This window comes from Brienomyrus brachyistius, chromosome 13 (genome assembly GCF_023856365.1).
Source record: "Brienomyrus brachyistius isolate T26 chromosome 13, BBRACH_0.4, whole genome shotgun sequence".
In the NCBI taxonomy this organism is placed as follows: domain Eukaryota; kingdom Metazoa; phylum Chordata; class Actinopteri; order Osteoglossiformes; family Mormyridae; genus Brienomyrus; species Brienomyrus brachyistius.
This window is the reverse complement of record NC_064545.1, coordinates 4,603,154-4,621,657: the sequence shown is the minus strand read 5'-3', so window position 1 is coordinate 4,621,657 and position 18,504 is coordinate 4,603,154.

Genomic DNA, 18,504 nt, shown 5'->3' with positions numbered 1-18,504 from the left:
ATATTAGCATACTAGCATATTAGCGTTTTTGCATATTAGCATATTAGCGTATTAGCGTATTAGCGTATTAGCATATTAGCACATTAGCATACTAGCATATTATCGTATTAGCATATTAGCATATTAGCATATTAGCACACTAGCATATTAGCGTGTTAGCATATTAGTGTATTAGCATATTAACGTATTAGCATATCAGCATACTAGCATATTAGCATACCAGCATATTAGCATACTAGCATATTAGCATATTAGCATATTAGCGTATTAGCATATTAGCATATTAGCGTGTTAGCATATTAGCGTATTAGCATATTAGCATATTAGCATACTAACATATTAGCGTGTTAGCATATTAGCGTATTAGCATATTAGCATATTAGCATTTTAGCATACTAGCATTTTAATGTGTTAGCATATTAGTGTATTAGCATATTAGCATACTAGCATATTAGCGTGTTAGCATATTAGCGTATTAGCGTATTAGCGTATTAGCGTATTAGCATATTAGCATATTAGCGTGTTAGCATATTAACGTATTAGCATATTAACGTATTAGCATATCAACATACTAGCATATTAGCATACTAGCATATTAGCATACTAGCATATTAGTGTATTAGCATATTAGCATATTAGCATATTAGCATATTAGCATTTTAGCATGTTAGCATATTAACGTATTAGTGTATTAGCATGTTAACATATTAGCATATTAGCATATTAACATACTAGCATATTAACGTGTTAACATATTAGCATATTAGCATATTAGCATATTAGCATATTAGCATTTTAGCATACTAGTATATTAGTGTGTTAGCATATTAGCGTATTAGCATAATATATTAGCATACTAGCATATTAGCGTGTTAGCATTTTAGCATATTAGCATATTAACATTTTAGCATACTAGTATTATAGTGTGTTAGCATATTGGCGTATTAGCATATTAGCATATTAACATACTAGCATATTAATGTGTTAGCATATTAGCATATTAGCGTATTAGCATATTAGCATATTAGCATACTAGCATATTAGCGTTAGCATATTAGCGTATTAGCATATTAGCATAGCATACTAACATATTAGCGTGTTAGCATATTAGCATATTAGCATATTAGCATATTAGAGTATTAGCATATTAGCATATTAGCATTTTAGCATACTAGCATTTTAATGTGTTAGCATATTAACGTATTAGCATATTAGCAAACTAGTAAACTAGCATATTAGCATATTACCATAGCATATTAGCATATTAGCATATTAGCGTGTTAGCATATTAGTGTATTAGCATATTAGCATATTAGCATATTAACATATTAGCGTGTTAGCATGTTAAATGCCATAGCATGCTATTAGCATGTTAGCGTGTTAGTATATAAAATGCTTTAGCATGCTCAGATCAGCTCAGATTAGCATATTAGCATATTAGCATAGCATGTTAGCATATTAGCGTATTAACGTATTAGCATATTAGCATATTGGTATATTAGCATACTAGTATATTAGTGTGTTAGCATATTAGCGTATTAGCATATTAGCATATTATTATGTTAGCATATTAGCATATTAGCATATTAGCATATTAGCAAATTAGCATATTACCATAGCATATTAGCATACTAGCATATTATCGTGTTAGCATATTAGCGTATTAACGTATTAGCATATTAGCATATTAGTATATTAGCATACTAGTATATTCGTGTGTTAGCATATTAGCGTATTAGCATATTAGCATATTATTGTGTTAGCATATTAGCATATTAGCATATTAGCAAATTAGCATATTACCATATTACCATAGCATATTAGCATACTAGCATATTAGCGTGTTAGCATATTAGCATATTAACGTATTAGCATATTAGCATATTAGTATATTAGCATACTAGTATATTAGTGTGTTAGCATATTAGCGTATTAGCATATTAGCATATTATTGTGTTAGCATATTAGCATATTAGCATATTACCATATTACCATATTACCATAGTATATTAGCATACTAGCATATTAGCGTGTTAGCATATTAGCATATTAACGTATTAGCATATTAGCATATTAGTATATTAGCATACTAGTATATTAGTGTGTTAGCATATTAGCGTATTAGCATATTAGTATTTTAGCATATTAGCATATTAACATATTAGCATGTTAGCATTTTAGCGTATTAGCATAGCATATTAGCGTATTAGCATATTAGCATATTAGCATATTAGCATATTAGTTTAACATGTTAGCATATTAGCGTATAAGCATATTAGCATATTAGCGTGTTAGTATATTAGCGTATTAGCATATTAACATATTAGCGTGTTAGCATGTTAAATGCCATAGCATGCTATTAGCATGTTAGCGTGTTAGTATATAAAATGCTTTAGCATGCTCAGATCAGCTCAGATTAGCATATTAGCATATTAGCATATTAGCATAGCGTGTTAGCATATTAGCTCATTAGCATATTAGCATATTAGCATATTAGCATATTAGCATATTAGGATACTAGTATATTAGTGTGTTAGCATATTAGCGTATTAACATATTTTAGCATATTACTCTTTTAGCATATTAACATATTAGCAAATTAGCATATTACCATAGCATATTAGCATACTAGCATATTAGTGTGTTAGCATATTAGCATATTAGCATATTAGCATATTAGCATATTAGCATACTAGCATATTAGCGTGTTAGCATATTAGCGTATTATCATATTAACATACTAACATATTAGCGTGTTAGCATATTAGCATATTAGCATATTAGCATATTAGCATACTAGCATACTAGCATATTAGCGTGTTAGCATATTAGCGTATTAGCATATTAGCATATTAGCATATTAGCATACTAACATATTAGCGTGTTAGCATATTAGCATATTAGCATATTAGCATATTAGCGTGTTAGCATATTAGCGTATTAGCATATTAGCATATTAGCATACTAACATATTAGCGTGTTAGCATATTAGCGTATTAGCATATTAGCATATTAGCATTTTAGCATACTAGCATTTTAATGTGTTAGCATATTAGTGTATTAGCATATTAGCATACTAGCATATTAGCGTGTTAGCATATTAGCGTATTAGCGTGTTAGCATATTAGCGTATTAGCGTATTAGCATATTAGCATATTAGCATATTAGCATATTAGCTTATTAACGTGTTAGCATATTGACGTATTAGCATATTAGCATACTAGCATAGCGTATTAACATATTAGCATATTAATATATTAGCATTTTAGCATACTAGCATTTTAGTGTGTTAGCATATTAGCGTATTAGCATATTAGCATATTAGCATATTAGCATATTAGCATATTAGCATATTAGCATATTAGCATATTAGCGTTTTAGCATATTAGCATATTAGTATACTAGCATTTTAACGTGTTAGCATATTAGCGTATTAGCATATTAGCAAATTAGCATATTAGCATATTAGCATATTAGCATATTAGCATAGCATATTAGCATACTAGCATATTAGCGTGTTAGCATATTAGCATGTTAGCGTATTAGCGTATTAACATATTAGCATATTAGCATACTAGCATATTAGCGTCTTAGTATATTATCGTATTAGCATATTAGCATATTAGCATATTAGCATATTAGCAAACTAGCATATTAGCGTGTTAGCATATTAGTGTATTAGCATATTAGCATATTAGCATATTAGCATACTAGCATTTTAGCGTGTTAGCATATTAACGTAGTAGCGTATTAGCAAATTAGCACATTAGCATATTACCATAGCATATTAGTATATTAGCGTGTTAGCATATTAACGTATTAGCTTATTAACGTATTAGCATATCAACATACTAGCATATTAGCATACTAGCATATTAGCATACTAGCATATTAGTGTATTAGCATATTAGCATATTAGCATATTAGCATATTAGCATATTAGCGTGTTAGCATATTAACGTATTAGTGTATTAGCATAACATATTAGCATATTAGCATATTAGAATACTAGCATATTAACTTGTTAACATATTAGCATATTAGCATACTAGCATACTAGCATTTTAACATGTTAGCATATTAGCGTATTAGCATATTAGCATATTACTATACTAACATATTAGCGTGTTAGCATATCAGCGTATTAGCATATTAGCATATTAGCATATTAGCGTTTTAGCATATTAGTGTATTAGCATATTAACATACTAGCATATTAGCGTGTTAGCATATTAGCGTATTAGCATATTAGCATATTAGCATATTAGCATATTAGCATACTAGCATATTAGCGTGTTAGCATATTAGCATATTAGCGTATTAGCGTATTAACATATTAGCATATTAGCATACTAGCATATTAGCGTCTTAGCATATTATTGTATTAGCATATTAGCATATTAGCATATTAGCAAACTAGCATATTAGCGTGTTAGCATATTAGTGTATTAGCATATTAGCACATTAGCATATTAGCATACTAGCATTTTAGCGTGTTAGCATATTAACGTAGTAGCATATTAGCAAATTAGCACATTAGCTTATTACCATAGCATATTAGCATATTAGCGTGTTAGCATATTAACGTATTAGCATATTAACGTATTAGCATATCAACATACTAGCATATTAGCATACTAGCATATTAGTGTATTAGCATATTAGCATATTAGCATATTAGCATTTTAGCATGTTAGCATATTAACGTATTAGTGTATTAGCATGTTAACATATTAGCATATTAGCATATTAACATACTAGCATATTAACATACTAGCATATTAACGTGTTAACATATTAGCATATTAGCATATTAGCATATTAGCATTTTAGCATACTAGTATTTTAGTGTGTTAGCATATTAGCGTATTAGCATAATATATTAGCATACTAGCATATTAGCGTGTTAGCATTTTAGCATATTAGCATATTAACATTTTAGCATACTAGTATTTTAGTGTGTTAGCATATTAGCGTATTAGCATATTAGCATATTAGCATACTAGCATATTAATGTGTTAGCATATTAGCATATTAGCGTATTAGCATATTAGCATATTAGCATACTAGCATATTAGCGTTAGCATATTAGCGTATTAGCATATTAGCATAGCATACTAACATATTAGCGTGTTAGCATATTAGCATATTAGCATATTAGAGTATTAGCATATTAGCATATTAGCATTTTAGCATACTAGCATTTTAATGTGTTAGCATATTAACGTATTAGCATATTAGCAAACTAGCAAACTAGCATATTAGCATATTACCATAGCATATTAGCATATTAGCATATTAGCGTGTTAGCATATTAGTGTATTAGCATATTAGCATATTAGCATATTAACATATTAGCGTGTTAGCATGTTAAATGCCATAGCATGCTATTAGCATGTTAGCGTGTTAGTATATAAAACGCTTTAGCATGCTCAGATCAGCTCAGATTAGCATATTAGCATATTAGCATAGCATGTTAGCATATTAGCGTATTAACGTATTAACGTATTAGCATATTAGCATATTGGTATATTAGCATACTAGTATATTAGTGTGTTAGCATATTAGCGTATTAGCGTATTAGCATATTATTATGTTAGCATATTAGCATATTAGCATATTAGCATATTAGCATATTAGCAAATTAGCATATTACCATAGCATATTAGCATACTAGCATATTATCGTGTTAGCATATTAGCGTATTAACGTATTAGCATATTAGCATATTAGTATATTAGCATACTAGTATATTCGTGTGTTAGCATATTAGCGTATTAGCATATTTGCATATTATTGTGTTAGCATATTAGCATATTAGCATATTAGCGTGTTAGCATATTAGCATATTAACGTATTAGCATATTAGCATATTAGTATATTAGCATACTAGTATATTAGTGTGTTAGCATATTAGCGTATTAACGTATTAGCATATTAGCATAGTATATTAGCCATACTAGTATATTAGTGTGTTAGCATATTAGCGTATTAGCATATTAGCATATTATTGTGTTAGCATATTAGCATATTAGCATATTAGCATATTACCATATTACCATAGTATATTAGCATACTAGCATATTAGCGTGTTAGCATATTAGCATATTAACGTATTAGCATATTAGCATATTAGTATATTAGCATACTAGTATATTAGTGTGTTAGCATATTAGCGTATTAGCATATTAGTATATTAGCATATTAGCATAACATATTAGCATGTTAGCATATTAGCGTATTAGCATATTAGCATATTAGCATATTAGTTTAACATGTTAGCATATTAGCGTTTTAGCATATTAGCATATTAGCGTGTTAGTATATTAGCGTATTAGCATATTAACATATTAGCGTGTTAGCATGTTAAATGCCATAGCATGCTATTAGCATGTTAGCGTGTTAGTATATAAAATGCTTTAGCATGCTCAGATCAGCTCAGATTAGCATATTAGCATATTAGCATAGCGTGTTAGCATATTAGCTCATTAGCATATTAGCATATTAGCATATTAGCATATTAGCATATTAGGATACTAGTATATTAGTGTGTTAGCATATTAACGTATTAACATATTTTAGCATATTACTCTTTTAGCATATTAACATATTAGCAAATTAGCATATTACCATAGCATATTAGCATACTAGCATATTAGTGTGTTAGCATATTAGCATATTAGCATATTAGCATATTAGCATATTAGCATACTAGCATATTAGCGTGTTAGCATATTAGCGTATTATCATATTAACATACTAACATATTAGCGTGTTAGCATATTAGCATATTAGCATATTAGCATATTAGCATACTAGCATACTAGCATATTAGCGTGTTAGCATATTAGCGTATTAGCATATTAGCATATTAGCATACTAACATATTAGCGTGTTAGCATATTAGCGTATTAGCATATTAGTGTGTTAGCATATTAGCGTATTACCATATTAGCATATTAGCATACTAACATATTAGCGTGTTAGCATATTAGCGTATTAGCATATTAGCATATTAGCATTTTAGCATACTAGCATTTTAATGTGTTAGCATATTAGTGTATTAGCATATTAGCATACTAGCATATTAGCGTGTTAGCATATTAGCGTATTAGCGTATTAGCATATTAGCATATTAGCATATTAGCTTATTAACGTGTTAGCATATTGACGTATTAGCATATTAGCATATTAGCATACTAGCATAGCGTATTAACATATTAGCATATTAATATATTAGCATTTTAGCATACTAGCATTTTAGTGTGTTAGCATATTAGCATATTAGCATATTAGCATATTAGCATATTAGCGTTTTAGCATATTAGCATATTAGTATACTAGCATTTTAGCGTGTTAGCATATTAGCATATTAGCATATTAGCAAATTAGCATATTAGCGTCAGTATATTATCGTATTAGCATATTAGCATATTAGCATATTAGCAAACTAGCATATTAGCGTGTTAGCATATTAGTGTATTAGCATATTAGCATATTAGCATATTAGCATACTAGCATTTTAGCGTGTTAGCATATTAACGTAGTAGCATATTAGCAAATTAGCACATTAGCATATTACCATAGCATATTAGTATATTAGCGTGTTAGCATATTAACGTATTAGCATATTAACGTATTAGCATATCAACATACTAGCATATTAGCATACTAGCATATTAGCATACTAGCATATTAGTGTATTAGCATATTAGCATATTAGCATATTAGCATATTAGCGTGTTAGCATATTAAGGTATTAGTGTATTAGCATAACATATTAGCATATTAGCATATTAGAATACTAGCATATTAACTTGTTAACATATTAGCATATTAGCATATTAGCATTTTAACATACTAGTATTTTAGTGTGTTTGCATATTAGCGTATTAGCATAATATATTAGCATACTAGCATATTAGCGTGTTAGCATTTTAGCATATTAGCATATTAGTATACTAGCATTTTAGCGTGTTAGCATGTTAGCGTATTAGCATATTAGCATAGTATATTAGCATACTAGCATATTAGCGTGTTAGCAAATTAGCGTATTAGTGTATTAGCATATTAGCATACTAACATATTAGCGTGTTGGCATATTAGCATATTAGCATATTAGCGTGTTAGCATATTACCGTGTTAGCGTATTAACATATTAGCATATTAGCATATTAACATATTAGCATATTAGCATATTAGCATACTAGCATATTAGCGTGTTAGCATATTAACGTATTACCATATTAGCATATTAGCATATTAACATATTAACATATTAACATATTAACGTGTTAGCATATTAGCGTATTAGCATATTAGCATAGCATACTAGCATGTTAGCATGTTAGCATATTAGCGTATTAGCATATTAGCATAGCATATTAGCATAGCATATTAGCATAGCATATTAGCATATTAGCATATTAGCGTGTTAGCATATTAGCGTATTAGCATATTAGCATACTAGCATATTAGCGTGTTAGCATATTAGCATATTAGCATACTACCATATTAGCGTGTTAGCACATTAGTGTATTAGCGTATTAGCATATTAGCATACTAGCATGTTAACATATTAGCGTATTAGCATATTAGCATATTAGCATATTAGCGTATTAGCGTATTAGCATATTAGCATGTTAGCATATTAGCGTATTAGCATATTAGCATAGTATATTAGCATAGCATATTAGCGTATTAGCATATTAGCATATTAGCATATTAGCATATTAGTTTAACATGTTAGCATATTAGCGTATTAGCATATTAGCCTGTTAGCATATTAGCACATTAGCATATTAACATAGCGTGTTAGCATGTTAAATGCCATAGCATGCTATTGGCATGTTATCGTGTTAGTATATAAAATGCTTTAGCATGCTCAGATCAGCTCAGATTAGCATATTAGCATATTAGCATATTAGCATAGCGTGTTAGCATATTAGCTTATTAGCATATTAGCTTATTAGCATATTAGCATATTAGCATATTAGCATATTAACATATTAGGATACTAGTATATTAGTCTGTTAGCATATTAGCGTATTAATATATTTTAGCATATTACTGTGTTAGCATATTAACTTATTAGCATATTAGCATATTACCATAGCATATTAGCATACTAGCATATCAGTGTGTTAGCATATTAGCATATTAGCATATTAGCATATTAGCATATTAGCATATTAGCGTGTTAGCATATTAGCATACTAGCATACTAGCAAACTAGCATATTAGCGTGTTAGCATATTAGCGTATTAGCATATTAGCATATTAGCATACTAACATATTAGTGTGTTAGCATATTAGCGTATTAGCATATTAGCATATTAGCATATTACCATAGCATATTAGCATATTAGCATATTAGCATATTAGCATATTAGCGTGTTAGCATATTAGCGTGTTAGCATATTAGCGTGTTAGCGTATTAGCATATTAGCATACTAGCATATTAGCATACTAGCATATTAGCATACTAGCATATTAGCGTGTTAGCATATTAGCATACTACCATATTAGCGTGTTAGCATATTAGTGTATAAGCATATTAGCATATTAGCATACTAGCATGTTAGCATATTAGCGTATTAGCATATTAGCATATTAGCATATTAGCGTATTAGAATATTAGCATATTAGCATATTAGCATATTAGCATATTAGCATATTAGCATGTTAGCATAGCGTATTAGCATATTAGCATAGCATATTAGCTTATTAGCATATTAGCATATTAGTTTAACATGTTAGCATATTCGCGTATTAGCATATTAGCATATTAGCATATTAGCATATTAGCGTGTTAGCATATTAGCGTATTACCATATTAGCATATTAGCATATTAGCGTGTTAGTATATTAGTGTATTAGCATATTAGCATGTTAACATACTAGCATATTAACGTGTTAGCATATTAGTGTATTAGCATATTAGCATGTTAACATGTGTGTGTTTGTGAATGAACTGTGTGTGTGGTGTTTGAGTATGCCTTGTGATACGTTGGTGCCCTTTTCTGGGTTGTTCACTGCCTCGTGTCTGTAGCTTCTGGGATCCACCTGACCTCCTGTTCCAAAATGCAAATTGATCCCCACAACCCTGAACAGGAGAAGCAGTTTCAGAAAATGGATGAATGTTCCCAGAGGTGTTAGGCAATAGTGCGAACCACTGCACCACTCTATAGTATATGTAGAAGAAAACTGTGTGTTTTTGAATCTCCCTGCCGGCCCCTGGAGGTTTGAGCTTCCCCTTTGAGTCTGGTGACTCCCAAGGTTTTTTCCTTCTAGGGACTTTTTCCTTACCATTGTCGCCTATGGCTTACTCACTTGGCGCTTTGGGTGGGTATGTTGTAAAGTTATTTCAGACAATCTAATTTTATGATGACGTGCTATACTTTGTTATGTAATTTTCTATTTACTCAACAAATTTATTGTTTGATAACAAAAAACACTTGTTTCATACATTTTCCCTCCGAACATATCCTGCGTCACTTTCCTCTTGCTCCTGCATTCAAAATGAACGATTGTGATGCACTGCACTGCAATCCTCCAACTTGCAAGCAAAACTAGCCCTTAAAGAAAATGATTGAATAAATTAGTTTATAGCATGTTTACTCCATAAACACATCAGTGACCGAGTACAACCATTGTGGACCAGGCGCCTGGCTTTGGCTATTTTTCGGCCATTAAGCTAGCAAACGTGGCTTGGTTATGACGTAAAATAACTTGTGACTTTAAATTGTTAAAATAAATGTCCTGTGTATAAAGTGAGGTTTGAAACCGACACCATGCCGCTTCAGTGAGGGTCAGCTTAAGTAATATTCTTTCCGTCATGAAATTAAGCCATGGTTTCATGATACTAAGTCGGAATTTCATTATATAAAGAAGTCTTTATTTCAAGGAATGAGGAGATGTTTACAAGATTGGAAAGTCATTCTCGTGATATTAAACCATTACTCGATGAAATTTAGCCATGGATTCAAGAAACTGAGTCAAAATGTCATGATATAAAAAAGTCTCAATTCCAAGGAAACATGAGATGTTTCCTTGATGGAAAGTCATTGTCGTGATATAAGTTATTCCTTGATGAAACTTAGACTTGGTTTAATGAAACAACCTCAGAATGTCATGATTTGCAGGTCTACATTCCAAGGAAACATGAGATGTTTCCTTAATAGAAAGTCATTCTCGTGATATTTAGCCATTACTACATGAAATTTAGCCATAGTTTCATGAAACTGTCAAGATTTCTTCATATGAGTATGACTTCAATGCAAGGAAACATGAGATGATTACGCGATGGTAAGTCATTCTCGTGATATTAATTCATTCCGTCATGAATTTAAGCCATGATTTCATTAAACTGTCAGAATCTCATGATATGCAAAAGTCTTGGTGGAGAAGTCCTTATGATGGAAAATCATTAGCGTGAAATTTAAACCATTACTTGATGAAATTTAGCCATGGTTTTATGAATCCAAATCTGCTCCCCTGTAGGATAGGAAACCACAGTTTAGTATGATTCAATAGCATATTTCCTACTTTTCAACAGCCTGTTGATTAACATTAAGGCCACAAATTAGCATTAGAAACTAAGGATAGGCTTAGGGTTAGAAAAATTGTTTAATATTCAGACATTAACATGTTTTTTTTTATGACAGGTCATCTCAACTGTAGGATTGGAAACCATAGTTTAGCATGTTTTTGTCTACAATATTTTTTTATTTTATTTTCATTATTTAAACACATTGAAATACAGCCTATTACAATTGTGCAGTTTTCCAAATATCATACAAACATAAGATTGCTAAATTTACTCTAGAGGGATTAAAAAAAGAGAAAAGAGAAGAGATAAACAAAACAACACTAAACAAGAATATTACTCCTGTTTCTGCCCATGGTAATCAATTCAAAGTTGGCTTTTATAATCCTACTGAATACTAAATGAAACAAATATGTTAAAGATTTCATCACTCTAAGAGGTCGAAACTGATTTTGTCCGTAAAGATTAGACATCCACTTCTTTATCCATTAAATCCAATTCTTTAATATAGATAATGAAAGGACTCCATATACTTTCAAATACATACTGTTTGGCCTTTACGTTATCTTTTCTAATGGAAGACTCGACAACATCTGTCTTATCCACTGACTAGTACTTCGTCTGTCCATAACAGAGCTATACATTTTTTTGGCATAAAGCACACTGAGGACTATAAATGCTTGTTCACTTCTACTATAATTATGTGTCTATGGGTATAATTCAAGCAGAAAAAGCTTAGGGTCCAGTAGAATTTGTTTTAAAATTATCTTTTCAATTATGACTTTATATTTTCCCAAAATAATTGAAAAATTTTGCATTGCCAAATACAGTGAAACAAACTTCCTCTAACTTCCTTACATTATCTGCATATGTCTGGTATGTCTTTATTATATCTGTTTAATTCAAACGGTGTTACATACTTCCGCATTACCCATTCATACTGTATAAATTTAAGCCGTGAATTTATAGACATTGTGTGAACTTTAGTACAAGCTTCTTTCCAATCTTCTTCTGAAACTTCTAATTGCAAAACTTCCTTCCATGCATTCAACTTATATTGTGAATTCTTAGGTGAGTAAGCTGTTAGCAATTCATAAAATTCAGTTATAATACCTTTTATCAGATTATCCTTTATCATAATTTTTTCTAAAAATGAAAGTGAAGGCCTACTAAGAACATTATCTTGACTACTTTAACGAAGCATCTCAGCTGGAGGTTTCCGATTAAGACTAAATTTAAACTCAAAAGACAACATAATATCAAAGTCAGTCAAATAGAGATCATTTTAAGTCCCTTCGATTCGCACAGTTTGAACATTGCATTCGCTCTTCCTGGTACATGGACCTGATTCACCCATATTGGACTATATTGAGATAATGAATGAGAGTCATTTAAATAATTTTATACATCATACTATATCTTTAACATATGTCTTACAATTGGATTTTTAATTCTTTCCCGTAAATTTCTTGCTGTGTCCGAATATATATATATGAGGGAAGAGGTAGGGTTAGATTACGAGATTCCATTTCTATCCAATGCGGCGACTCATTTGCAGAAAAATAGAACATAATAGACGTCAGTTGTGCTGCCCAGTAGTACCACAATGTATTTGGACATTTTAAACCTCCTCTGTCAGATGGTAAATAAAACAAAGATAAACGAAGTCTTGCCTATTGTTCCATATATATCTGACAAACATGGGTTTGACTGAAAACAAACCTGAAGGAGGCGATAAGGGTATATTTTGAAATAAAGTAGTTTGGGTAGTATGTTCGTTTTTTAAAAATTAACTTTCCCAATTACAGATACTGGTAGTGGCATCCATCTATCTATTGATTCAATAAATTCTTCCATTAAAGGTTCATAGTTGGAATAAACAATATTTTCCAATCTGGGCAAAATCTGTACTCCCAAGTATTTAAACAGATCAACAACATTAAACATTTACCTCCAAAATTGGATTTCTTCTTTCACTTGAATTAGCAGTATTGTAGAATATTTGTGTTGTTTACCCTATAAACCAGAGATATTACCAAACGTTTTAATTAGCTGCAGCACAGCCGGAACTGATTTACTTAATTTTGACATGAATAGTATGACATCGGCAGCATACAAGGATATTCTGTGTTCTGTCTGTCCTATTGTTATTCCAAAATTTGCTGATTTGAACTTATTCCAATTGCAAGAGGTTCAATTACTAGCGTAAACAACAAAGGACAGAGTGGGCAACCCTTTCGTCAACCTTTATTAATTTTTATTGGTTTTGAAATATTTCTATTAGCCAAAATATCTGCGGTTGAATTTTTGTATATTACTTTAACCCATTTATTGAAGCTTTCTCCAAGTCCAAATCTTTCTAAAACACTGAAAAGTCCTTTTCGGTATCTAATGATAGGACTGCTGTATCTGACATCGCTTTATTAGTGTGAATAATGTTTAATACCCTTCGTACATTGTGGAATCCCTGTCTTCCCATTATAAATCCATTTTGATCTTTATTAATAATGTTTGGCAATAATTTTTGTAACCTTTTTGCCAAAAGTTTACATATTATCTTAAGGTCAGAATTTAACAAACTTATGGGTCTCATATTTTCACATTTGTTAGAGGATTTACCTGGTTTTGGCAATAAGGTAATTAGAGCATTATTCATCGAGGTTGTGAAACTACCTTCCTGAAATGCCTCAAGGAACATTTCCATAAGAGGAATTAGCAGTTTATTTTTACATTTTTATACACATATATTGGGAGACCGTCTGGTCCTGCTCTTTTTCCTTACTTCATGCTATCGATACTGCGATGACCGCCTGTTTATCCTTGTAGTTCAGAAACCTAGCGTTCAAGGCGGCGCCTTGGAGTCCTTCATGGGTCCAATGCTGTGCGCCCTTTCGATAATACCTGAGGACTGTAACGTCACAGCATCCAACACCTCTGTGATCCACTTCTCCAAAAAGGAGCATGCATCTTGTCCCTCGGCACCTTCCGGAAGGCCTTCCATTCTTAAGTTATTCAAGCGGGATCTGGTTTCCAAGTCCACGAGTTCATCCTACAGAGACTTGTTTTTTGACTACAACTGATTTACTTTAGCTTGCAAGAGAGCAACCACGTCCTCCGCGTATGATATCCTCAATTCAGCCTGCGACACTCATTCATTGCAGTCGATCATTTCCTTCATACTTTCAAGCGCCGTCATAATTCCATCAAATCTGGATGAAAATTCAGTTTTCATGGATTTATGGCAGCTAATATTTCATCCGCTTTCACTCCTACACCACTGGTCGCGTCCTCCGCCATATATTCGTTATCTTTCCGTGTCTCACCGCAAATCCGATAAACAGTTAGCTTAGTCATTTTGCTATTTTCTTTTCATACTTTGCCAGACTTCGACATTATATTATTAACATCAACACTATGCGACCAGGTCTTTTTAAATGGCAGAATTCTTAGCAAATTATAGTAATTAAGACAGAGCAGTGTGAGACACGTATTCTCAGCTGGCCGCCATAGCCGGAAGTCCTTCGTTTAGCATGTTTTAATAGCATATTTCCCACTTTTCAACAACATGTTGATTAACATTAATGCCCCAAATTAGGGTTTGGGTTAGCAAACTGAGGTTAGGGTTAGAAAAATGATGGCATATCCAGACATGACCATGTGTTTTTATGACAGTTGTGATCTCCTGTAGTAGAGGTAACTACAGACTTTGAAAGATCGATAGACTGTGTGGGACATAAACCACTGAGAGAAAAGGTAGAAAGATGACGAGAGATGAACCTAGAACTGAGGCACGGATACATCAATTTTTACTTGAACAGCCAACATGCAAAGCTGGAGAGAGCACACAAAAACAAAATTCACTTTTGGTGATATAATTTAGTGATGGCCAATGAAAATGAAATGACATTTTATTCTGTATTTGTATGAGCATTTCAAAAACCATGTCTTCACTCAGCTTATGACATTTATATACAAACATGCATTGCAGACAGAAGTGTTAGCATGTTTTCATTTTATTCATTTCATTCTATTAGCAACTTTTCATTCTATTTACACTCAATTTCTTTAATAAATAACACAGACTTGTGCTTCCATATATTTTGTGAATGTGCGTCTTTTCATATTTGCAGGTCAGTCAGTGTGTGGGATATTTGGTATTGATATGGCAGACTTTTGTGAATGTTTTAATGTCATACACAGAGGTTTAGTCTGCCTTGGATTTGAGCTACTCTGAGTAAAAAATGCAAATGTGCCAGGCCTCACAGGTAATGGGTCTGTTTGCACAACAAAAGCAAGAGAAGTATGGGGCTGAAGACCTGCGAAAATAACAGCAGGTGTGACAAACACGTTCGGACACACTTAGCAGAGCATAAAAACTCGATAAATCTAGTGCTAATCCTAACCCTAGCACTAACCCTAACCCTAATCCTAACCATAAACCTAATGCTAATCCTAATGCAAATCTTAATCCTAATCTTAATTTAAATCCTAATCCTAACCAAAATCCTAATCCTAATCCTAATCTTAATCCTAATCCTAATCCTAAATCTAACCCTACCCTAACACTAAACCCTAACCCTAACCCTACCCTAAGTTTGCTAACGATAATTTGTGGATATAATGTTAATCAACAGGCTGTTGAAAAGTAGGAAATATGCATAGTATAATACTATGTGTAGTTTCCTCTACTACAGGAGATCACAACTGTCATAAAAACACATGGTCATGTCTGGATATGCCATAATTTTTCTAACCCTAACCTCAGTTTGCTAACCCAAACCCTAATATGGGGCATTAATGTTAATCAACATGTTGTTGAAAAGTGGGAAATATGCTATTAAAACATGCTAAACGAAGGACTTCCAGCTATGGCGGCCAGCTGAGAATACGTGTCTCACACTGCTCTGTCTTAATTACTATAATTTGCTAAGAATTCTGCCATTTAAAAAGACCTGGTCGCATAGTGTTGATGTTAATAATATAATGTCGAAGTCTGGCAAAGTATGAAAAGAAAATAGCAAAATGACGAAGCTAACTGTTTATCGGATTTGCGGTGAGACACGGAAAGATAACGAATATATGGCGGAGGACGCGACCAGTGGTGTAGGAGTGAAAGCGGATGTAATATTAGCTGCCATAAATCCATGAAAACTGAATTTTCATCCAGATTTGATGGAATTATGACGGCGCTTGAAAGTATGAAGGAAATGATCGACTGCAATGAATGAGTGTCGCAGGCTGAATTGAGGATATCATACGCGGAGGACGTGGTTGCTCTCTTGCAAGCTAAAGTAAATCAGTTGTAGTCAAAAAACAAGTCTCTGTAGGATGAACTCGTGGACTTGGAAACCAGATCCCGCTTGAATAACTTAAGAATGGAAGGCCTTCCGGAAGGTGCCGAGGGACAAGATGCATGCTCCTTTTTGGAGAAGTGGATCACAGAGGTGTTGGATGCTGTGACGTTACAGTCCTCAGGTATTATCGAAAGGGCGCACAGCATTGGACCCATGAAGGACTCCAAGGCGCCGCCGTGAACGCTAGGTTTCTGAACTACAAGGATAAACAGGCGGTCATCGCAGTATCGATAGCATGAAGTAAGGAAAAAGAGCAGGACCAGACGGTCTCCCAATATATGTGTATAAAAAATGTAAAAATAAACTGCTAACTCCTCTTATGGAAATGTTCCTTGAGGCATTTCAGGAAGGTAGTTTCACAACCTCGATGAATAATGCTCTAATTACCTTATTGCCAAAACCAGGTAAATCCTCTAACAAATGTGAAAATATGAGACCCATAAGTTTGTTAAATTCTGACCTTAAGATAATATGTAAACTTTTGGCAAAAAGGTTACAAAAATTATTGCCAAACATTATTAATAAAGATCAAAATGGATTTATATTGGGAAGACAGGGATTCCACAATGTAAGAAGGGTATTAAACATTATTCACACTAATAAAGCGATGTCAGATACAGCAGTCCTATCATTAGATACCGAAAAGGACTTTTCAGTGTTTTAGAAAGATTTGGACTTGGAGAAAGCTTCAATAAATGGGTTAAAGTAATATACAAAAATTCACCCGCAGATATTTTGGCTAATAGAAATATTTCAAAACCAATAAAAATTAATAAAGGTTGCCGACAGGGTTGCCCACTCTGTCCTTTGTTGTTTACGCTAGTAATTGAACCTCTTGCAATTGGAATAAGTTCAAATCAGCAAATTTGTGGAATAACAATAGGACAGACAGAACACAGAATATCCTTGTATGCTGCCGATGTCATACTATTCATGTCAAAATTAAGTAAATCAGTTCCGGCTGTGCTGCAGCTAATTAAAACGTTTGGTAATATATCTGGTTTATAGGGTAAACAACACAAAATATTCTACAATACTGCTAATTCAAGTGAAAGAAGAAATCCAATTTTGGAGATAAATGTTTAATGTTGTTGATCTGTTTAAATACTTGGGAGTACAGATTTTGCCAAGATTGGAAAATATTGTTTATTCCAACTATGAACCTTTAATGGAAGAATTTATTGAATCAATAGATAGATGGATGCCACTACCAGTATCTGTAATTGGGAAAGTTAATATTTAAAAAACGAACATACTACAAACTACTTTATTTCAAAATATACCCTTATCGCCTCCTTCAGGTTTGTTTTCAGTCAAACCCATGTTTGTCAGATTTATATGGAACAATAGGCAAGACTTCGTTTATCTTTGTTTTATTTACCATCTGACAGAGGAGGTTTAAAATGTCCAAATACATTGTGGTACTACTGGGCAGCACAACTGACGTCTATTATGTTCTATTTTTCTGCAAATGAGTCGCCGCATTGGATAGAAATGGAATCTCGTAATCTAACCCTACCTCTTCCCTCATATATATATATATTCGGACACAGCAAGAAATTTACGGGAAAGAATTAAAAATCCAATTGTAAGACATATGTT